The sequence below is a fragment of the Diabrotica virgifera genome, chromosome 8, assembly GCF_917563875.1.
Source record: "Diabrotica virgifera virgifera chromosome 8, PGI_DIABVI_V3a".
Taxonomy (NCBI): Eukaryota; Metazoa; Arthropoda; class Insecta; order Coleoptera; family Chrysomelidae; genus Diabrotica; species Diabrotica virgifera.
Genome location: NC_065450.1, coordinates 103,831,715 through 103,858,245, shown reverse-complemented (window position 1 = coordinate 103,858,245; position 26,531 = coordinate 103,831,715). Strand labels below are relative to the sequence as shown.

Genomic DNA, 26,531 nt, shown 5'->3' with positions numbered 1-26,531 from the left:
AAACCGTTTTTTACTATTTTTATGAGATGTAGAAGCAAAAGATACATACAATCCTAAATTTTCAATTTTTTATCTCAGACCGTTATTTTTTAATAGCCATTTAAATATTTTACATCTATATATATAAAAGAAAGTCGAGGTTGTGTTAGTTACACCATTTATAACTCGAGAACGACTGAACAGATTTTTATGAAATTTTACATGTATATTCTAGCGGTCTGGGAATAGGATAATATGGAGTTTCATACCCGTACGTCATAAGGGGTGTTGCCCCCCTGATATATTTTTTTAATTTTTGAAAAAACCGTTTTTTACTATTTTTATGAGATGTAGAAGCAAAAGATACATACAATCCTAAATTTTCAATTTTTTATCTCAGACCGTTATTTTTTAATAGCCATTTAAATATTGTACATCTATATATATAAAAGAAAGTCGAGGTTGTGTTAGTTACACCATTTATAACTCGAGAACGACTGAACAGATTTTTATGAAATTTTACATGTATATTCTAGCGGTCTGGGAATAGGATAATATGGAGTTTCATACCCGTACGTCGTAAGGGGTGTTGCCCCCCCTGATATATTTTTTTAGTTTTTGGAAAAACCGTTTTTTACTATTTTTATGAGATGTAGAAGCAAAAGATACATACAATCCTAAATTTTCAATTTTTTATCTCAGACCGTTATTTTTTAATAGCCATTTAAATATTTTACATCTATATATATAAAAGAAAGTCGAGGTTGTGTTAGTTACACCATTTATAACTCGAGAACGACTGAACAGATTTTATAAAATTTTACATGTATATTCTAGCGGTCTGGGAATAGGATAATATGGAGTTTCATACCCGTACGTCATAAGGGGTGTTGCCCCCCCTGATATATTTTTTTAGTTTTTGGAAAAACCGTTTTTTACTATTTTTATGAGATGTAGAAGCAAAAGATACATACAATCCTAAATTTTCAATTTTTTATCACAGACCGTTATTTTTTAATAGCCATTTAAATATTTTACATCTATATATATAAAAGAAAGTCGAGGTTGTGTTAGTTACACCATTTATAACTCGAGAACGACTGAACAGATTTTTATGAAATTTTACATGTATATTCTAGCGGTCTGGGAATAGGATAATATGGAGTTTCATACCCGTACGTCATAAGGGGTGTTGCCCCCCCTGATATATTTTTTTAATTTTTGGAAAAACCGTTTTTTACTATTTTTATGAGATGTAGAAGCAAAAGATACATGCAATCCTAAATTTTCAATTTTTTATCTCAGACCGTTATTTTTTAATAGCCATTTAAATATTTTACATCTATATATATAAAAGAAAGTCGAGGTTGTGTTAGTTACACCATTTATAACTCGAGAACGACTGAACAGATTTTTATGAAATTTTACATGTATATTCTAGCGGTCTGGGAATAGGATAATATGGAGTTTCATACCCGTACGTCATAAGGGGTGTTGCCCCCCTTGATATATTTTTTTAATTTTTGGAAAAACCGTTTTTTACTATTTTTATGAGATGTAGAAGCAAAAGATACATACAATCCTAAATTTTCAATTTTTTATCTCAGACCGTTATTTTTTAATAACCATTTAAATATTTTACATCTATATATATAAAAGAAAGTCGAGGTTGTGTTAGTTACACCATTTATAACTCGAGAACGACTGAACAGATTTTTAAAATTTTACATGTATATTCTAGCGGTCTGGGAATAGGATAATATGGAGTTTCATACCCGTACGTCGTAAGGGGTGTTGCCCCCCCTGATATATTTTTTTAGTTTTTGGAAAAACCGTTTTTTACTATTTTTATGAGATGTAGAAGCAAAAGATACATACAATCCTAAATTTTCAATTTTTTATCTCAGACCGTTATTTTTTAATAGCCATTTAAATATTTTACATCTATATATATAAAAGAAAGTCGAGGTTGTGTTAGTTACACCATTTATAACTCGAGAACGACTGAACAGATTTTTATAAAATTTTACATGTATATTCTAGCGGTCTGGGAATAGGATAATATGGAGTTTCATACCCGTACGTCATAAGGGGTGTTGCCCCCCCTGATATATTTTTTTAGTTTTTGGAAAAACCGTTTTTTACTATTTTTATGAGATGTAGAAGCAAAAGATACATACAATCCTAAATTTTCAATTTTTTATCACAGACCGTTATTTTTTAATAGCCATTTAAATATTTTACATCTATATATATAAAAGAAAGTCGAGGTTGTGTTAGTTACACCATTTATAACTCGAGAACGACTGAACAGATTTTTATGAAATTTTACATGTATATTCTAGCGGTCTGGGAATAGGATAATATGGAGTTTCATACCCGTACGTCATAAGGGGTGTTGCCCCCCCTGATATATTTTTTTAATTTTTGGAAAAACCGTTTTTTACTATTTTTATGAGATGTAGAAGCAAAAGATACATGCAATCCTAAATTTTCAATTTTTTATCTCAGACCGTTATTTTTTAATAGCCATTTAAATATTTTACATCTATATATATAAAAGAAAGTCGAGGTTGTGTTAGTTACACCATTTATAACTCGAGAACGACTGAACAGATTTTTATGAAATTTTACATGTATATTCTAGCGGTCTGGGAATAGGATAATATGGAGTTTCATACCCGTACGTCATAAGGGGTGTTGCCCCCCCTGATATATTTTTTTAATTTTTGGAAAAACCGTTTTTTACTATTTTTATGAGATGTAGAAGCAAAAGATACATGCAATCCTAAATTTTCAATTTTTTATCTCAGACCGTTATTTTTTAATAGCCATTTAAATATTTTACATCTATATATATAAAAGAAAGTCGAGGTTGTGTTAGTTACACCATTTATAACTCGAGAACGACTGAACAGATTTTTATGAAATTTTACATGTATATTCTAGCGGTCTGGGAATAGGATAATATGGAGTTTCATACCCGTACGTCGTAAGGGGTGTTGCCCCCCCTGATATATTTTTTTAGTTTTTGGAAAAACCGTTTTTTACTATTTTTATGAGATGTAGAAGCAAAAGATACATACAATCCTAAATTTTCAATTTTTTATCTCAGACCGTTATTTTTTAATAGCCATTTAAATATTTTACATCTATATATATAAAAGAAAGTCGAGGTTGTGTTAGTTACACCATTTATAACTCGAGAACGACTGAACAGATTTTTATAAAATTTTACATGTATATTCTAGCGGTCTGGGAATAGGATAATATGGAGTTTCATACCCGTACGTCATAAGGGGTGTTGCCCCCCCTGATATATTTTTTTAGTTTTTGGAAAAACCGTTTTTTACTATTTTTATGAGATGTAGAAGCAAAAGATACATACAATCCTAAATTTTCAATTTTTTATCACAGACCGTTATTTTTTAATAGCCATTTAAATATTTTACATCTATATATATAAAAGAAAGTCGAGGTTGTGTTAGTTACACCATTTATAACTCGAGAACGACTGAACAGATTTTTATGAAATTTTACATGTATATTCTAGCGGTCTGGGAATAGGATAATATGGAGTTTCATACCCGTACGTCATAAGGGGTGTTGCCCCCCCTGATATATTTTTTTAATTTTTGGAAAAACCGTTTTTTACTATTTTTATGAGATGTAGAAGCAAAAGATACATGCAATCCTAAATTTTCAATTTTTTATCTCAGACCGTTATTTTTTAATAGCCATTTAAATATTTTACATCTATATATATAAAAGAAAGTCGAGGTTGTGTTAGTTACACCATTTATAACTCGAGAACGACTGAACAGATTTTTATGAAATTTTACATGTATATTCTAGCGGTCTGGGAATAGGATAATATGGAGTTTCATACCCGTACGTCATAAGGGGTGTTGCCCACCTTGATATATTTTTTTAATTTTTGGAAAAACCGTTTTTTACTATTTTTATGAGATGTAGAAGCAAAAGATACATACAATCCTAAATTTTCAATTTTTTATCTCAGACCGTTATTTTTTAATAACCATTTAAATATTTTACATCTATATATATAAAAGAAAGTCGAGGTTGTGTTAGTTACACCATTTATAACTCGAGAACGACTGAACAGATTTTTAAAATTTTACATGTATATTCTAGCGGTCTGGGAATAGGATAATATGGAGTTTCATACCCGTACGTCATAAGGGGTGTTGCCCCCCCTGATATATTTTTTTAATTTTTGGAAAAACCGTTTTTTACTATTTTTATGAGATGTAGAAGCAAAAGATACATACAATCCTAAATTTTCAATTTTTTATCTCAGACCGTTATTTTTTAATAGCCATTTAAATATTTTACATCTATATATATAAAAGAAAGTCGAGGTTGTGTTAGTTACACCATTTATAACTCGAGAACGACTGAACAGATTTTTATGAAATTTTACATGTATATTCTAGCGGTCTGGGAATAGGATAATATGGAGTTTCATACCCGTACGTCATAAGGGGTGTTGCCCCCCTGATATATTTTTTTAATTTTTGGAAAAACCGTTTTTTACTATTTTTATGAGATGTAGAAGCAAAAGATACATACAATCCTAAATTTTCAATTTTTTATCTCAGACCGTTATTTTTTAATAGCCATTTAAATATTTTACATCTATATATATAAAAGAAAGTCGAGGTTGTGTTAGTTACACCATTTATAACTCGAGAACGACTGAACAGATTTTTATGAAATTTTACATGTATATTCTAGCGGTCTGGGAATAGGATAATATGGAGTTTCATACCCGTACGTCATAAGGGGTGTTGCCCCCCCTGATATATTTTTTTAGTTTTTGGAAAAACCGTTTTTTACTATTTTTATGAGATGTAGAAGCAAAAGATACATACAATCCTAAATTTTCAATTTTTTATCACAGACCGTTATTTTTTAATAGCCATTTAAATATTTTACATCTATATATATAAAAGAAAGTCGAGGTTGTGTTAGTTACACCATTTATAACTCGAGAACGACTGAACAGATTTTTATGAAATTTTACATGTATATTCTAGCGGTCTGGGAATAGGATAATATGGAGTTTCATACCCGTACGTCATAAGGGGTGTTGCCCCCCCTGATATATTTTTTTAATTTTTGGAAAAACCGTTTTTTACTATTTTTATGAGATGTAGAAGCAAAAGATACATGCAATCCTAAATTTTCAATTTTTTATCTCAGACCGTTATTTTTTAATAGCCATTTAAATATTTTACATCTATATATATAAAAGAAAGTCGAGGTTGTGTTAGTTACACCATTTATAACTCGAGAACGACTGAACAGATTTTTATGAAATTTTACATGTATATTCTAGCGGTCTGGGAATAGGATAATATGGAGTTTCATACCCGTACGTCATAAGGGGTGTTGCCCCCCTTGATATATTTTTTTAATTTTTGGAAAAACCGTTTTTTACTATTTTTATGAGATGTAGAAGCAAAAGATACATACAATCCTAAATTTTCAATTTTTTATCTCAGACCGTTATTTTTTAATAACCATTTAAATATTTTACATCTATATATATAAAAGAAAGTCGAGGTTGTGTTAGTTACACCATTTATAACTCGAGAACGACTGAACAGATTTTTAAAATTTTACATGTATATTCTAGCGGTCTGGGAATAGGATAATATGGAGTTTCATACCCGTACGTCATAAGGGGTGTTGCCCCCCCTGATATATTTTTTTAATTTTTGGAAAAACCGTTTTTTACTATTTTTATGAGATGTAGAAGCAAAAGATACATACAATCCTAAATTTTCAATTTTTTATCTCAGACCGTTATTTTTTAATAGCCATTTAAATATTTTACATCTATATATATAAAAGAAAGTCGAGGTTGTGTTAGTTACACCATTTATAACTCGAGAACGACTGAACAGATTTTTATGAAATTTTACATGTATATTCTAGCGGTCTGGGAATAGGATAATATGGAGTTTCATACCCGTACGTCATAAGGGGTGTTGCCCCCCTGATATATTTTTTTAATTTTTGAAAAAACCGTTTTTTACTATTTTTATGAGATGTAGAAGCAAAAGATACATACAATCCTAAATTTTCAATTTTTTATCTCAGACCGTTATTTTTTAATAGCCATTTAAATATTGTACATCTATATATATAAAAGAAAGTCGAGGTTGTGTTAGTTACACCATTTATAACTCGAGAACGACTGAACAGATTTTTATGAAATTTTACATGTATATTCTAGCGGTCTGGGAATAGGATAATATGGAGTTTCATACCCGTACGTCGTAAGGGGTGTTGCCCCCCCTGATATATTTTTTTAGTTTTTGGAAAAACCGTTTTTTACTATTTTTATGAGATGTAGAAGCAAAAGATACATACAATCCTAAATTTTCAATTTTTTATCTCAGACCGTTATTTTTTAATAGCCATTTAAATATTTTACATCTATATATATAAAAGAAAGTCGAGGTTGTGTTAGTTACACCATTTATAACTCGAGAACGACTGAACAGATTTTATAAAATTTTACATGTATATTCTAGCGGTCTGGGAATAGGATAATATGGAGTTTCATACCCGTACGTCATAAGGGGTGTTGCCCCCCCTGATATATTTTTTTAGTTTTTGGAAAAACCGTTTTTTACTATTTTTATGAGATGTAGAAGCAAAAGATACATACAATCCTAAATTTTCAATTTTTTATCACAGACCGTTATTTTTTAATAGCCATTTAAATATTTTACATCTATATATATAAAAGAAAGTCGAGGTTGTGTTAGTTACACCATTTATAACTCGAGAACGACTGAACAGATTTTTATGAAATTTTACATGTATATTCTAGCGGTCTGGGAATAGGATAATATGGAGTTTCATACCCGTACGTCATAAGGGGTGTTGCCCCCCCTGATATATTTTTTTAATTTTTGGAAAAACCGTTTTTTACTATTTTTATGAGATGTAGAAGCAAAAGATACATGCAATCCTAAATTTTCAATTTTTTATCTCAGACCGTTATTTTTTAATAGCCATTTAAATATTTTACATCTATATATATAAAAGAAAGTCGAGGTTGTGTTAGTTACACCATTTATAACTCGAGAACGACTGAACAGATTTTTATGAAATTTTACATGTATATTCTAGCGGTCTGGGAATAGGATAATATGGAGTTTCATACCCGTACGTCATAAGGGGTGTTGCCCCCCTTGATATATTTTTTTAATTTTTGGAAAAACCGTTTTTTACTATTTTTATGAGATGTAGAAGCAAAAGATACATACAATCCTAAATTTTCAATTTTTTATCTCAGACCGTTATTTTTTAATAACCATTTAAATATTTTACATCTATATATATAAAAGAAAGTCGAGGTTGTGTTAGTTACACCATTTATAACTCGAGAACGACTGAACAGATTTTTAAAATTTTACATGTATATTCTAGCGGTCTGGGAATAGGATAATATGGAGTTTCATACCCGTACGTCGTAAGGGGTGTTGCCCCCCCTGATATATTTTTTTAGTTTTTGGAAAAACCGTTTTTTACTATTTTTATGAGATGTAGAAGCAAAAGATACATACAATCCTAAATTTTCAATTTTTTATCTCAGACCGTTATTTTTTAATAGCCATTTAAATATTTTACATCTATATATATAAAAGAAAGTCGAGGTTGTGTTAGTTACACCATTTATAACTCGAGAACGACTGAACAGATTTTTATAAAATTTTACATGTATATTCTAGCGGTCTGGGAATAGGATAATATGGAGTTTCATACCCGTACGTCATAAGGGGTGTTGCCCCCCCTGATATATTTTTTTAGTTTTTGGAAAAACCGTTTTTTACTATTTTTATGAGATGTAGAAGCAAAAGATACATACAATCCTAAATTTTCAATTTTTTATCACAGACCGTTATTTTTTAATAGCCATTTAAATATTTTACATCTATATATATAAAAGAAAGTCGAGGTTGTGTTAGTTACACCATTTATAACTCGAGAACGACTGAACAGATTTTTATGAAATTTTACATGTATATTCTAGCGGTCTGGGAATAGGATAATATGGAGTTTCATACCCGTACGTCATAAGGGGTGTTGCCCCCCCTGATATATTTTTTTAATTTTTGGAAAAACCGTTTTTTACTATTTTTATGAGATGTAGAAGCAAAAGATACATGCAATCCTAAATTTTCAATTTTTTATCTCAGACCGTTATTTTTTAATAGCCATTTAAATATTTTACATCTATATATATAAAAGAAAGTCGAGGTTGTGTTAGTTACACCATTTATAACTCGAGAACGACTGAACAGATTTTTATGAAATTTTACATGTATATTCTAGCGGTCTGGGAATAGGATAATATGGAGTTTCATACCCGTACGTCATAAGGGGTGTTGCCCACCTTGATATATTTTTTTAATTTTTGGAAAAACCGTTTTTTACTATTTTTATGAGATGTAGAAGCAAAAGATACATACAATCCTAAATTTTCAATTTTTTATCTCAGACCGTTATTTTTTAATAACCATTTAAATATTTTACATCTATATATATAAAAGAAAGTCGAGGTTGTGTTAGTTACACCATTTATAACTCGAGAACGACTGAACAGATTTTTAAAATTTTACATGTATATTCTAGCGGTCTGGGAATAGGATAATATGGAGTTTCATACCCGTACGTCATAAGGGGTGTTGCCCCCCCTGATATATTTTTTTAATTTTTGGAAAAACCGTTTTTTACTATTTTTATGAGATGTAGAAGCAAAAGATACATACAATCCTAAATTTTCAATTTTTTATCTCAGACCGTTATTTTTTAATAGCCATTTAAATATTTTACATCTATATATATAAAAGAAAGTCGAGGTTGTGTTAGTTACACCATTTATAACTCGAGAACGACTGAACAGATTTTTATGAAATTTTACATGTATATTCTAGCGGTCTGGGAATAGGATAATATGGAGTTTCATACCCGTACGTCATAAGGGGTGTTGCCCCCCTGATATATTTTTTTAATTTTTGGAAAAACCGTTTTTTACTATTTTTATGAGATGTAGAAGCAAAAGATACATACAATCCTAAATTTTCAATTTTTTATCTCAGACCGTTATTTTTTAATAGCCATTTAAATATTTTACATCTATATATATAAAAGAAAGTCGAGGTTGTGTTAGTTACACCATTTATAACTCGAGAACGACTGAACAGATTTTTATGAAATTTTACATGTATATTCTAGCGGTCTGGGAATAGGATAATATGGAGTTTCATACCCGTACGTCATAAGGGGTGTTGCCCCCCCTGATATATTTTTTTAGTTTTTGGAAAAACCGTTTTTTACTATTTTTATGAGATGTAGAAGCAAAAGATACATACAATCCTAAATTTTCAATTTTTTATCACAGACCGTTATTTTTTAATAGCCATTTAAATATTTTACATCTATATATATAAAAGAAAGTCGAGGTTGTGTTAGTTACACCATTTATAACTCGAGAACGACTGAACAGATTTTTATGAAATTTTACATGTATATTCTAGCGGTCTGGGAATAGGATAATATGGAGTTTCATACCCGTACGTCATAAGGGGTGTTGCCCCCCCTGATATATTTTTTTAATTTTTGGAAAAACCGTTTTTTACTATTTTTATGAGATGTAGAAGCAAAAGATACATGCAATCCTAAATTTTCAATTTTTTATCTCAGACCGTTATTTTTTAATAGCCATTTAAATATTTTACATCTATATATATAAAAGAAAGTCGAGGTTGTGTTAGTTACACCATTTATAACTCGAGAACGACTGAACAGATTTTTATGAAATTTTACATGTATATTCTAGCGGTCTGGGAATAGGATAATATGGAGTTTCATACCCGTACGTCATAAGGGGTGTTGCCCCCCTTGATATATTTTTTTAATTTTTGGAAAAACCGTTTTTTACTATTTTTATGAGATGTAGAAGCAAAAGATACATACAATCCTAAATTTTCAATTTTTTATCTCAGACCGTTATTTTTTAATAACCATTTAAATATTTTACATCTATATATATAAAAGAAAGTCGAGGTTGTGTTAGTTACACCATTTATAACTCGAGAACGACTGAACAGATTTTTAAAATTTTACATGTATATTCTAGCGGTCTGGGAATAGGATAATATGGAGTTTCATACCCGTACGTCATAAGGGGTGTTGCCCCCCCTGATATATTTTTTTAATTTTTGGAAAAACCGTTTTTTACTATTTTTATGAGATGTAGAAGCAAAAGATACATACAATCCTAAATTTTCAATTTTTTATCTCAGACCGTTATTTTTTAATAGCCATTTAAATATTTTACATCTATATATATAAAAGAAAGTCGAGGTTGTGTTAGTTACACCATTTATAACTCGAGAACGACTGAACAGATTTTTATGAAATTTTACATGTATATTCTAGCGGTCTGGGAATAGGATAATATGGAGTTTCATACCCGTACGTCATAAGGGGTGTTGCCCCCCTGATATATTTTTTTAATTTTTGAAAAAACCGTTTTTTACTATTTTTATGAGATGTAGAAGCAAAAGATACATACAATCCTAAATTTTCAATTTTTTATCTCAGACCGTTATTTTTTAATAGCCATTTAAATATTGTACATCTATATATATAAAAGAAAGTCGAGGTTGTGTTAGTTACACCATTTATAACTCGAGAACGACTGAACAGATTTTTATGAAATTTTACATGTATATTCTAGCGGTCTGGGAATAGGATAATATGGAGTTTCATACCCGTACGTCGTAAGGGGTGTTGCCCCCCCTGATATATTTTTTTAGTTTTTGGAAAAACCGTTTTTTACTATTTTTATGAGATGTAGAAGCAAAAGATACATACAATCCTAAATTTTCAATTTTTTATCTCAGACCGTTATTTTTTAATAGCCATTTAAATATTTTACATCTATATATATAAAAGAAAGTCGAGGTTGTGTTAGTTACACCATTTATAACTCGAGAACGACTGAACAGATTTTATAAAATTTTACATGTATATTCTAGCGGTCTGGGAATAGGATAATATGGAGTTTCATACCCGTACGTCATAAGGGGTGTTGCCCCCCCTGATATATTTTTTTAGTTTTTGGAAAAACCGTTTTTTACTATTTTTATGAGATGTAGAAGCAAAAGATACATACAATCCTAAATTTTCAATTTTTTATCACAGACCGTTATTTTTTAATAGCCATTTAAATATTTTACATCTATATATATAAAAGAAAGTCGAGGTTGTGTTAGTTACACCATTTATAACTCGAGAACGACTGAACAGATTTTTATGAAATTTTACATGTATATTCTAGCGGTCTGGGAATAGGATAATATGGAGTTTCATACCCGTACGTCATAAGGGGTGTTGCCCCCCCTGATATATTTTTTTAATTTTTGGAAAAACCGTTTTTTACTATTTTTATGAGATGTAGAAGCAAAAGATACATGCAATCCTAAATTTTCAATTTTTTATCTCAGACCGTTATTTTTTAATAGCCATTTAAATATTTTACATCTATATATATAAAAGAAAGTCGAGGTTGTGTTAGTTACACCATTTATAACTCGAGAACGACTGAACAGATTTTTATGAAATTTTACATGTATATTCTAGCGGTCTGGGAATAGGATAATATGGAGTTTCATACCCGTACGTCATAAGGGGTGTTGCCCCCCTTGATATATTTTTTTAATTTTTGGAAAAACCGTTTTTTACTATTTTTATGAGATGTAGAAGCAAAAGATACATACAATCCTAAATTTTCAATTTTTTATCTCAGACCGTTATTTTTTAATAACCATTTAAATATTTTACATCTATATATATAAAAGAAAGTCGAGGTTGTGTTAGTTACACCATTTATAACTCGAGAACGACTGAACAGATTTTTAAAATTTTACATGTATATTCTAGCGGTCTGGGAATAGGATAATATGGAGTTTCATACCCGTACGTCATAAGGGGTGTTGCCCCCCCTGATATATTTTTTTAATTTTTGGAAAAACCGTTTTTTACTATTTTTATGAGATGTAGAAGCAAAAGATACATACAATCCTAAATTTTCAATTTTTTATCTCAGACCGTTATTTTTTAATAGCCATTTAAATATTTTACATCTATATATATAAAAGAAAGTCGAGGTTGTGTTAGTTACACCATTTATAACTCGAGAACGACTGAACAGATTTTTATGAAATTTTACATGTATATTCTAGCGGTCTGGGAATAGGATAATATGGAGTTTCATACCCGTACGTCATAAGGGGTGTTGCCCCCCTGATATATTTTTTTAATTTTTGGAAAAACCGTTTTTTACTATTTTTATGAGATGTAGAAGCAAAAGATACATACAATCCTAAATTTTCAATTTTTTATCTCAGACCGTTATTTTTTAATAGCCATTTAAATATTTTACATCTATATATATAAAAGAAAGTCGAGGTTGTGTTAGTTACACCATTTATAACTCGAGAACGACTGAACAGATTTTTATGAAATTTTACATGTATATTCTAGCGGTCTGGGAATAGGATAATATGGAGTTTCATACCCGTACGTCATAAGGGGTGTTGCCCCCCCTGATATATTTTTTTAGTTTTTGGAAAAACCGTTTTTTACTATTTTTATGAGATGTAGAAGCAAAAGATACATACAATCCTAAATTTTCAATTTTTTATCACAGACCGTTATTTTTTAATAGCCATTTAAATATTTTACATCTATATATATAAAAGAAAGTCGAGGTTGTGTTAGTTACACCATTTATAACTCGAGAACGACTGAACAGATTTTTATGAAATTTTACATGTATATTCTAGCGGTCTGGGAATAGGATAATATGGAGTTTCATACCCGTACGTCATAAGGGGTGTTGCCCCCCCTGATATATTTTTTTAATTTTTGGAAAAACCGTTTTTTACTATTTTTATGAGATGTAGAAGCAAAAGATACATGCAATCCTAAATTTTCAATTTTTTATCTCAGACCGTTATTTTTTAATAGCCATTTAAATATTTTACATCTATATATATAAAAGAAAGTCGAGGTTGTGTTAGTTACACCATTTATAACTCGAGAACGACTGAACAGATTTTTATGAAATTTTACATGTATATTCTAGCGGTCTGGGAATAGGATAATATGGAGTTTCATACCCGTACGTCATAAGGGGTGTTGCCCCCCTTGATATATTTTTTTAATTTTTGGAAAAACCGTTTTTTACTATTTTTATGAGATGTAGAAGCAAAAGATACATACAATCCTAAATTTTCAATTTTTTATCTCAGACCGTTATTTTTTAATAACCATTTAAATATTTTACATCTATATATATAAAAGAAAGTCGAGGTTGTGTTAGTTACACCATTTATAACTCGAGAACGACTGAACAGATTTTTAAAATTTTACATGTATATTCTAGCGGTCTGGGAATAGGATAATATGGAGTTTCATACCCGTACGTCATAAGGGGTGTTGCCCCCCCTGATATATTTTTTTAATTTTTGGAAAAACCGTTTTTTACTATTTTTATGAGATGTAGAAGCAAAAGATACATACAATCCTAAATTTTCAATTTTTTATCTCAGACCGTTATTTTTTAATAGCCATTTAAATATTTTACATCTATATATATAAAAGAAAGTCGAGGTTGTGTTAGTTACACCATTTATAACTCGAGAACGACTGAACAGATTTTTATGAAATTTTACATGTATATTCTAGCGGTCTGGGAATAGGATAATATGGAGTTTCATACCCGTACGTCATAAGGGGTGTTGCCCCCCTGATATATTTTTTTAATTTTTGAAAAAACCGTTTTTTACTATTTTTATGAGATGTAGAAGCAAAAGATACATACAATCCTAAATTTTCAATTTTTTATCTCAGACCGTTATTTTTTAATAGCCATTTAAATATTTTACATCTATATATATAAAAGAAAGTCGAGGTTGTGTTAGTTACACCATTTATAACTCGAGAACGACTGAACAGATTTTTATGAAATTTTACATGTATATTCTAGCGGTCTGGGAATAGGATAATATGGAGTTTCATACCCGTACGTCATAAGGGGTGTTGCCCCCCCTGATATATTTTTTTAGTTTTTGGAAAAACCGTTTTTTACTATTTTTATGAGATGTAGAAGCAAAAGATACATACAATCCTAAATTTTCAATTTTTTATCACAGACCGTTATTTTTTAATAGCCATTTAAATATTTTACATCTATATATATAAAAGAAAGTCGAGGTTGTGTTAGTTACACCATTTATAACTCGAGAACGACTGAACAGATTTTTATGAAATTTTACATGTATATTCTAGCGGTCTGGGAATAGGATAATATGGAGTTTCATACCCGTACGTCATAAGGGGTGTTGCCCCCCCTGATATATTTTTTTAATTTTTGGAAAAACCGTTTTTTACTATTTTTATGAGATGTAGAAGCAAAAGATACATGCAATCCTAAATTTTCAATTTTTTATCTCAGACCGTTATTTTTTAATAGCCATTTAAATATTTTACATCTATATATATAAAAGAAAGTCGAGGTTGTGTTAGTTACACCATTTATAACTCGAGAACGACTGAACAGATTTTTATGAAATTTTACATGTATATTCTAGCGGTCTGGGAATAGGATAATATGGAGTTTCATACCCGTACGTCATAAGGGGTGTTGCCCCCCTTGATATATTTTTTTAATTTTTGGAAAAACCGTTTTTTACTATTTTTATGAGATGTAGAAGCAAAAGATACATACAATCCTAAATTTTCAATTTTTTATCTCAGACCGTTATTTTTTAATAACCATTTAAATATTTTACATCTATATATATAAAAGAAAGTCGAGGTTGTGTTAGTTACACCATTTATAACTCGAGAACGACTGAACAGATTTTTAAAATTTTACATGTATATTCTAGCGGTCTGGTAATAGGATAATATGGAGTTTCATACCCGTACGTCATAAGGGGTGTTGCCCCCCCTGATATATTTTTTTAATTTTTGGAAAAACCGTTTTTTACTATTTTTATGAGATGTAGAAGCAAAAGATACATACAATCCTAAATTTTCAATTTTTTATCTCAGACCGTTATTTTTTAATAGCCATTTAAATATTTTACATCTATATATATAAAAGAAAGTCGAGGTTGTGTTAGTTACACCATTTATAACTCGAGAACGACTGAACAGATTTTTATGAAATTTTACATGTATATTCTAGCGGTCTGGGAATAGGATAATATGGAGTTTCATACCCGTACGTCATAAGGGGTGTTGCCCCCCTGATATATTTTTTTAATTTTTGAAAAAACCGTTTTTTACTATTTTTATGAGATGTAGAAGCAAAAGATACATACAATCCTAAATTTTCAATTTTTTATCTCAGACCGTTATTTTTTAATAGCCATTTAAATATTTTACATCTATATATATAAAAGAAAGTCGAGGTTGTGTTAGTTACACCATTTATAACTCGAGAACGACTGAACAGATTTTTATGAAATTTTACATGTATATTCTAGCGGTCTGGGAATAGGATAATATGGAGTTTCATACCCGTACGTCATAAGGGGTGTTGCCCCCCCTGATATATTTTTTTAGTTTTTGGAAAAACCGTTTTTTACTATTTTTATGAGATGTAGAAGCAAAAGATACATACAATCCTAAATTTTCAATTTTTTATCACAGACCGTTATTTTTTAATAGCCATTTAAATATTTTACATCTATATATATAAAAGAAAGTCGAGGTTGTGTTAGTTACACCATTTATAACTCGAGAACGACTGAACAGATTTTTATGAAATTTTACATGTATATTCTAGCGGTCTGGGAATAGGATAATATGGAGTTTCATACCCGTACGTCATAAGGGGTGTTGCCCCCCCTGATATATTTTTTTAATTTTTGGAAAAACCGTTTTTTACTATTTTTATGAGATGTAGAAGCAAAAGATACATGCAATCCTAAATTTTCAATTTTTTATCTCAGACCGTTATTTTTTAATAGCCATTTAAATATTTTACATCTATATATATAAAAGAAAGTCGAGGTTGTGTTAGTTACACCATTTATAACTCGAGAACGACTGAACAGATTTTTATGAAATTTTACATGTATATTCTAGCGGTCTGGGAATAGGATAATATGGAGTTTCATACCCGTACGTCATAAGGGGTGTTGCCCCCCTTGATATATTTTTTTAATTTTTGGAAAAACCGTTTTTTACTATTTTTATGAGATGTAGAAGCAAAAGATACATACAATCCTAAATTTTCAATTTTTTATCTCAGACCGTTATTTTTTAATAACCATTTAAATATTTTACATCTATATATATAAAAGAAAGTCGAGGTTGTGTTAGTTACACCATTTATAACTCGAGAACGACTGAACAGATTTTTAAAATTTTACATGTATATTCTAGCGGTCTGGGAATAGGATAATATGGAGTTTCATACCCGTACGTCATAAGGGGTGTTGCCCCCCCTGATATATTTTTTTAATTTTTGGAAAAACCGTTTTTTACTATTTTTATGAGATGTAGAAGCAAAAGATACATACAATCCTAAATTTTCAATTTTTTATCTCAGACCGTTATTTTTTAATAGCCATTTAAATATTTTACATCTATATATATAAAAGAAAGTCGAGGTTGTGTTAGTTACACCATTTATAACTCGAGAACGACTGAACAGATTTTTATGAAATTTTACATGTATATTCTAGCGGTCTGGGAATAGGATAATATGGAGTTTCATACCCGTACGTCATAAGGGGTGTTGCCCCCCTGATATATTTTTTTAATTTTTGAAAAAACCGTTTTTTACTATTTTTATGAGATGTAGAAGCAAAAGATACATACAATCCTAAATTTTCAATTTTTTATCTCAGACCGTTATTTTTTAATAGCCATTTAAATATTTTACATCTATATAAAAATTCGCCGGTCGCAGTGTTTGTTACCATACTCCTCCGAAACGACTTAACCGATTTTTATGAAATTTTGCAGGTATATTGGACTGTACTGGGAGTAGGTTGCTGTCTATATTTCATACCCGTTTGTCATTAGGGGGTTGCCCATGACTACGTAACTCTCACAATAATGACGTGAAAAATATGAAATTAAGTAGGTAGACTCCTTGCTGAATTCCGAGCAGAACCGTACTAAAATTTTTTGTCTAGCACAATCGGTGTCCGAAATACAATATCTCAAGCCGTAGGAATATTCTGAGGACAGAAGAAGAACGAGCGACAAATTTCATAGAAGAGAAGTGGCACAGTTTAACTTTGGGACTCAAATTGGGCAAAATATGAATTTTTTAATTTTGCGAAATTTTCAAAAAATATCTCTAAACGGAACCGTAAGCAGGAGAAAAATTCTGAGCACACGAAAAGAACAAGCAGCAAATTATAAAATTTTATTTAATTTTAATTCATTTTGTTTAATTTTATTTAGTTTAAGTATTTTATTTATTTTTGTTTATTTTATAAAATTTTATTTAATTTTAATTCATTTTGTTTAATTTTATTTAGTTTAAGTATTTTATTTATTTTTGTTTATTTTATTTTATTTCATTTTATTAAATTTTATTTATTTTTATTAGACTATATTTTCTTTTATTTAATTTTATTATTATTTTTTAATTTATTTATTATTTTTATTTAATTTTTTTTTAACTTTATTTAATTGTATTTAAGTTAATATGATTTTATTTATTTGTATTTAATTTTATTCAGTTTTTTTTATTTTTATTTACGTTTATTCAATTTCATTTAATTTTAATTTACTTCATTTACTTTTTATTTAATTTTAATTGAATTTAATTTTATTTAATCAACACCTATAGACTTGGAATCTCCCCGAACCTAATAATAAATAGATGGTTGTTTTGAATGTAGATATAATAAAGCTGTTATATTCATTATAAGATAAACAAATTTAAGATTGTAACTGTTGCACTACAAACTTTATTTTGTTACTTCTAACTAAACTTTATTATTTCAAACATCATGTGTAATTAATTAAAAATAATAATAAAACCTCATTCACATCGAGCATTTTTGTTTATTAATTACGAATTCCTTTTGTTAATTTTAAGTTTATTGTATACAACAGTTTGTTTTTATCTATTGAGGCAGTACGAAGTCTGCCGGGTCAGCTAGTACATGATAAAACTTTTAGACTTTTAGACAATTACTAGATTTCACGACTTTGTATGTATTTATGTATGTATAGGTATAGATCACACTATCAATTTAATTGGGAAGAATATCATCTCGATCTTTTCACAAAATACTCGTTATGTTGTTCGTTACAATGTTTAAATGCTCATCTCATTATTGTTGAATGCGAAGAGAAGGTAATGCGAAACATGACTATACAAGGTCAATACTGCTTACAAATCATTTAATATCCGTATTATTTAAATTTCATGTTTACAATCCTGACTTTTAGAGAAGTGCGTGTATTATCAAGGTTGCTAAGAGAATAGAGTAATGGGTATATCGATAAAAAATTAGGATATACAGTAAAACCTCCGTTAACCGAAACCTCTTTAACCGAAACATCGTTTAACCGAAATGGCTGCCAGTTTCAATAATTTCGTTAATAAAAAGTAAGTTTAAAAAAAGCAATAAAATTAAGAAAAATGAACATGTTTAGAGTTTTTTTTAAAAGAAATCTTCTATTTTCTTTTGTGTTTTCCTTTGACAACGATGTTTTGCAGCTATATCTCTCCAATACTATGTAATTTGATACAAGAAGCATCCAATAAACAATGTTATTTTTAACCGAAATTCTTGTTATCCGAAACCACCTCCCCCCCCCCCCAATTATTTCGGTTAACGGAGGTTTTACTGTACATACATACATAAAAATGACAAATCCACAGTTCTATTGACATAATCGTGGAAAACTCTCAGTTTTGATGAAGATTTGTATTCATTAATAATTTAATACCTAATATCTAAAAGATTTAGTTAAAAATCTCGGTCCTTCTATTCGCCGTGTGCAAGTACTTGGAAGGGATACGAGAAATGATCATGCGCGAATAGCGGAGAAATCTTGCAACTTTCTTAACCTTCGGATGACCAAGCGGGGGAAATTGTGACCCCAGCGTATGTTTTTCTTTAATAAATTCAAAAGTATTTTAAATTTTTAACTCATAATTTTTTTTTTTTTTTGACTTTAAGGCCGGCCATTGGTAATGTTACAAGTATAGGCGATCCCATCACCTTTATAAAGTACACCACTCATAATCTAGAGCATATATGTATACCGAAAAATGCTTAACCTACTAACAATATATCTCGCTAATTACAGCCATATTTTTGCTACCCTACCTGTTGTGTATTGTTTATAAAAAAATGTGAAAGTTTTGCTTTTTTCTCAATAAATATAAGAGCGTTTATATCTAAATTACTCAAGTATTTAAATGAATTTCATGATAAAAGTCCGTTTAGCACTAGCCTACATGTAACGGAAGGATGTAACGTTAAAAAAATGTGAATTAATAAAGTACTTTTTGCGTGGTGTACTTTTAAAATAAATTTCTGGAATTAATAGAAATTGGCATGTGAAACGTAAATCTTGTACATATAATACACAAAAAGTATAGGAATCTGTAAGAATCTAAGCTCTGTTAATGTAGCAATTATGTATAAGATGGCGCTACGAAAAAAATTAAATAAACATAAAAAATTCAGGAGCGTAATGGCCCGTTTGAAACTTTCCTTAGGAAATTTCGGTACTTGACAAATATGAGTTTATTAGGGGTCCGGACAAATAATCCCCGGACAAATAATCCCGGACAAAAAATCCCCACAAATTATCCCCGGACAAAAAATCCCCACAAATTATCCCCGGACAAAAAATCCCCACAAATAATCCTCACAAATAATCCCCACAAATAATCCCCACAAAAAATCCCGGACAAAAAATTCCCAAGAAATATTTTTGCCCAATAAAGTTGTCAAATGAATGCTTATAATCCAAGGATGGTACTAAAGATGAGAAATTTAGACTGTCTGTCCGTCGGTACGTCAGACCGCGCATATAACTACTCCGTCATTATGCCAGGTAGAATGACACATGAGGGGTCGAATGAACGGTTATAATCCAACAATGGTACTACAGATGAGCAATTTGGTCCGTCGGTCTGCTTGACCACGAATATAACTCCTCCATCACTGTACCAGGTAGAATGACAAATGAGGTGTCGAATGAAAGCTTATAATCCAAAGATGGTACTAAAGATGAGAAATTAGACCAAGGATGTCTGTCCATCGGTCCGTCCGACCGCGAATGTAACTACTCCGTCATTATGCCAGGTAGATTGACAAATGGGGTGTCGAATGAACGGTTATATTCCAACGATGGTACTAAAGATGAGCAATTTGGTCCGTTGGTCTGCCTGACCGCGAATATAAGTCTTCCGTCACTGTACCAGGTCGAATGACAAATAAGGTGTCGAATGAAAGCTTATAACCAAGGATGGTACTAAGGTTGAGAAATTTGACCAAGGCTGTCTGTCCATCGGTCCGTCCGACCGCGAATGTAACTACTCCGTCAATATGCCAGGTAGAATGACAAATGAGGTGTCGAATGAATGGTTATAATCCAACGGTGGTACTAAAGATGAGAAATTTGATCCGTCGGTGTGCCTGACCGCGAATATAACTCCTCCGTCACTGTACCAGGTAGAATGACAAATGAGGTGTCAAATGAAAGCTTATAATCCAAGGATGGTACTAAAGATGAGAAATTAGACCAAGGCTGTCTGTCCATCGGTCCGTCCGACCGCGAATGTAACTACTCCGTCATTATGCCAGGCAGAATGACAGATGAAGTGACGAGTGTATAGTGAACGGTTATAATCCAACCATGGTACTAAAGATTCACTCACGCATTTCGTTTCCGAAAGTTGCACTTTCACGCACGACGTGCGGGAAAGTAAAATACCTTGTAATATTGCATTATAATATATATATAATACATGCAATAAACTAATATTGAAAGTTTGTTTTTGACAACCTTGTCAAATAATTGATTTGTGTATTTTCACTTCTAAATAAAAATCGATATAACTCTATTTTTTGTGGCTTTTTCCAAACGTACGGCCCTAGAATAAATATTATTCCTAACTCGTGCGGAAAGTGTGTTCCTCGCCCGCTATCGCGTCGTTCGGGTCAACGGCAGTCTCGTGCGTGAAATTATCACTTTCCGCACTAGTTAGGAAAATAACTATTTTATGATGTCGATATTTTCCAAGTTATGGGGGGGAAATAGTGACAGTTAGAGGTTAGAGTTAGAGCATAACTATTGAATTGTCTCGTTAATTATGAGTTTTACGACAAAAATGTAGGTACCTATAATACAAAAATAGAACTTAGTAGATAGAATTAACTTTTACATAATTTTGAATTTTGATCTCTTTCATTTTTTTTTACGAATATTTAAAATTGTTTCAAATATGATTTCCTACAATTATTTCTTATTGACAATTTTTTTCGTGCGGTTGATATTTTCCGAGTTAGCGGGAATATATTAAAAAGGGGTGGGGGAGCATAAATATTGAATTGAATCTTGTTTCCGAGCTGCCCCAAATTTTATAATTCTAACATTTAGGGGAGGTCAATAGTGGTGTAAATTTAAAATTGCGACTGAATTCCGCTGAAGGGTTAGCCGTCATATTGATTTTAAAGGAGAACCGTTGATGCTAAATACCTCCACCATTTTCAACTTTTTTGCTCTACTGCTCAATATTTATAATAGTTCCCAGGTAGCAAGACTGTTTAACGCGCTCTATCTGAATCTGCGTTCCATTAGTGTGCAGATGGGCTATAGGTATAGATAGGGCTATTATAGCAATCGCCATTAAACCGGTTTTTGGTACGAAAATAGTGATTAGCAATTAAATTTAAGCATGAATTGTAATTTCGATTACCAAATATCGAATTCCAATTGTGAGTTCTTTCAAAAATCGTGCATGCAGCACTCTGCTTTGAATAACCCTGTTCAAAACATCCTATTTGTGATGATAATTGCCAGCGGCGGCTCGTGGGTCAATCTTCAGGGGGGTCATTTTGGTTTGAAAACTTCAAACTGTTGATTTTTTAAAGTATTTAAAAGATCTTTTAGCATTTATATTTTAGATAAAAAATACAGACTTAGATAAAACTCAATACTATTTACCCTAGTTTTCCGAAAATTAAATTTGTCTTTTTTTAGAGTAAATCTTTTAAAAAATATAGGAAAAATGGTATGAACAGGTTATTGACTGATATATAGATAGGAATATTTATAGTATAATAAATTGTAAATTTATTAAAACGAAACTTACTTTAAATATTTTTATATTTTAAGTCAATTCTTCTATCCTTTAGTTCTGCAAAATAGTCTATGACCTTCTCATTGAAATTTGGAATGCTCTTGACAAGCGTTTTCTCGATGCTCAGCATAGACAAGGCACTAAGTCTAGGTTGTCCCATCGTATTACGCAGGAATGTTTTTACTCTTTTTAAAGTAGAAAAACATCTCTCACTTTCCACGGTTGTCATAGGGAGTGTGCACAAAATATTTAATAACTTCACTGCTTCAGAAAATGTTTCAGACAAATTCATGTTAATAAAAAGCTGAAGTATGGCTACTGCACCAGCACTATTGCGAAAATCCTCACGACAATATAAGACTTCAAGTTCCGATTTTAGTTTGGAAATATTCACTGTGGGATAATTAGCCGTCACCATTTTTAAAATATTTTGCGGAAAGTTGGTAGTGTATGCTTCAAATTTCTCTATGTAGAATAACTGTGAAATCATGAGATGATCATTGAAACTAAACCTGTGATTTATTTCAGATATAATAATATCACAAATTTCAAGTGCAGTTCGTCGCTTTGGATCCTCTGCAGTAGTTTTTCTTTTTTTTTGCTGTTGATGTGCTTGGTACTTCTGATTCCAAAATAGTATTTCTAATTATTTGGATATTGTTGTTAAAAGACAGGATACAATTTTTGACAGATATAACATCAATGTCTCGCATTTGCAATTGTTTAAACAATATATCAACATGGGGCATTATTTTATGGAAAAAATTTAACCAAAATAAAAAATGCTCATCTTCCAAATGTCTTTTTAAACCAGTTGCTTGATTTATATTGTTACCATCTTGCTCCTCATCAATAATTTCCTCTAAGCAAGATTTTAAATCATCTTTATAAGTGTATACAATTTCAACACATTTTGTATTGAAAGCCCATCGAGTAGGCGCAGCTTTAGGTAGCCTTACTTTAACCACTCTATCCAGAACCATCGTACGTTTTGGAGATCGGCCGAAAAAGGACGAAAATCCGTGTAAATTTGCAAAAAATATTTTTATCGGTTTGTGTTGACTCGCCGCTTTTTGGAGGATAAGATTAAATTGATGGGCATAGCAGTGAATGAAGTGTGCATTTGGGTATATTTCTTTAATTTTTGTTTGTACTCCTCCCAGTTTACCGCTCATGACTGATGCACCATCGTAACTTTGGGCAATCAATTTTTCAGGTGCTTCATTAATTTTTAATAATTGAAGTTCTTCCAATATTACATTAGTTAAATGTTGTGCTGTAGTACCTAGGGGGTTAACAAATTTCCAAAATCTTTCATGTACAATACCAGTTAATACATATCGCAATATGATAATCATCTGCGTTTTATTGGAGCTGTCTGTGGTCTCATCTACTTGAATGGCCACAAAATTTGTCTGGCCAATCTCCTTCATGATATGAGTATGCACAATGGCTAACATTGATTCTAAAATATCGTTCTGAATTGTTTTCGATGTTCCTTTAAATACTGTACTTTTTTCAATGTGTTCTTTAAACATTAAATCCAGTTCAGAAACAAAATCGATAAGGCCCAGAAAAATTCCACGATTATTGGAGCTGTCACTTTCGTCATGACCGCGCAATGCAATTTCGAAAACTCCACAAAATTTTACACAGTCGATTAGTTTGTTTAAAATATACCTATTTTTAGATACCAATTCATTAAAGTCATGCACAGATTTACGATATACACTATCAAGTTGCTGTCTTATGTTAACACGTCCTAAACTTGCGTAACTCATTGATGAATTTATATGAGTAGTTGAAGAGGCATGTTTTGTAATTTTCACTTTTAAATGCTTAATGTCAGTTACTCCATTTTTCGCCCATACAGCGTCATTCGAAAACAGTAAACACGGATAGCAAAAAAATGCATTTCTCACACTGCAGCCACAAATCCAATCACACAAATTGTACATTGATTCTTTAAAATATCTTTGAATGTCCTTACCCCTATCCTTTGTTGTTTGTTTTAAATTCATGTTTGGTTTTGGTCGACCACTTTCTTTTTTCTCAAGCCGCCGTTCATAATTTAGTGTTCCAGCAGATTTTAAGGCAATTATTTCGTCAACAACACTCATCTTGTTTTTGTTACAATCACAAAAAAATCCAACAAAACAAAATAAATTACGCAAATACGCCGCGATCGATATAGACCTGCCGTGAAGTGCGGTCAGCAGACGGTAACTAACTAAACGTGAGGCCGTCGACTCTACTAGAGGTATACGACGGAAAGGTCACTCCCACTCTCGCCCACGAAATTGCTATCTGCCGTCTCTTTTCTATTTTACATGCATTTGTCCATAAGCCATAAGAACTGTATATAGACAATTTAAAATACGGCCCAGCCACGGGCTTGTGTATAGCGCGAGGCGCGACGTTATTATATCTATTATATTTGTTTTGCCAATGCAGACTGCTGAGAGAGAATTTTATATTTCAGAGTGAAGTTTTAGATAAAAGATATTTTTAATAAAATTGGTATTTTTATGAGATTATTTTAGGGGGGTCATTGACCAATTGACCCTAAGGAGGAGCCGCGCTTGATAATTGCTTGTCCTGAAAACGATAATCTTGATTGTAATACAAAAAAACCTATTCATTTTTGTAATTTCAAAAGTATTTGGTCATCATCATCATCAATGGCGTTATAACTCTTCGAGACTGCCACATTTTTTATTATTTAAAATCAATACAGCTGCCCACGATGTGATATTTGATACCGTTCACGTTATCAACACCAGTAATAAAAATTTAATGTGTTTCTCGGTCGATGATCGAAATGCCACATCAGCGACTTGTTAATTATTGTGTTTTGACTGGAATAAGAATGTGAATTTTAACCGAATTTTTAACGTGCATACAAAAATTGCACATACAATTTTTTTTGTTTGTGCTTATTTTTTATTATAATAAATATGTTGATTTTCACCCATTCGTGAGCAAAAATTTGGTTGTTTTGACTTCTGAGTAATACCAAAAAGTCAAAAATCGTTATAACTGAAAAAACTCGACAGATTTATGCTCGATAAACTCATAATACTCATAAAGCTAATAAAATATTTTTGATCTTTTCGTTTCACATGATTCACTGAGCGTTGGCTTATTTTTTAATATTTTTCCTTATTTTTTTTTTAATTCATTGAATTATAGCGTTGATTGAGATATTAGAGGCCGTCCAATATATCAATCAACGATTATAGTGAATATGCTTATTTAATTTAAAAATAAAATAATTCTATCCTCTTCTTCTTGCTGTGCCTGTCCGTGACGAATGTTGGCGATCTCCATGGCATGGCAATCTTTATTTTATCTGCAGCAATGCAGGAAAGCTTCACATATGTTGAGTTGAACCAGGTTCTGAGGTTCTTTAACCAGGATGTTCTTCTTCTTCCTGGACCTCGCTTTCCAAATATTTTTCCTTGGAGAATGGCTTGTAGGAGGGCATATCTGGATTCATTTCGCATAATGTGTCCAAAGTATTCCAACTTTTGAGATTTGATGGTCTCGGTTTTTCCCCATTCTTCTGTAAGGACCTCCTCATTTGTGACCCGATCAGTCAATGGGATTTTAAGAATTCTATTATAAGTTCAAAAAAAATTCAAAAAAATATGCTTGAAATATTTATTTCAAACTCTAAGCTCACCCCACCTTAAGGATAGCTATGACACGAATTTGATAGGCAAGCCATGCAAGTCGTTTTTGTCTATGTATGAAATTTAATAAAAAAATGTCTCATCCGGAAAGCAGATGGGTGCAGGTCGACCTATATTCGGATCTTAGACTATAACGTATATATAGTTTCGTAGAGTTTTGCTATCAGCCGTTGATGATTTGCTGATGAACGCTACTCGTGTTATTTCTTTCCGTTCATGTTCACAAGAGCATGTGTTAACAAGTAATTGGACTTCGTAAGTCCTAGGTTTTCATCCAAAGTAATCGAAAGTAGAACTGGAAGTCGATATTTTAACTCTTCGTGTAACTTTGCGTCGATTCATATACGATTTTACTAATTTTGGATCATATTCATTTACATTCATACCATACTTTGAGTCACTTTAAAACAGATACTTGCGGTTGCAACTCTAAAACTGAA

At 30.9% G+C, this 26,531-nt stretch overlaps 1 protein-coding gene across 3 annotated transcripts in view; it reads left to right on the top strand.

Moving 5' to 3' along the window:
- LOC114341142 (afadin) overlaps positions 1 to 26,531 on the top strand; it is a 1,043,753-nt gene that overhangs the window by 126,384 nt on the left and 890,838 nt on the right. The gene's annotated exons all lie outside the window — the stretch shown is intronic.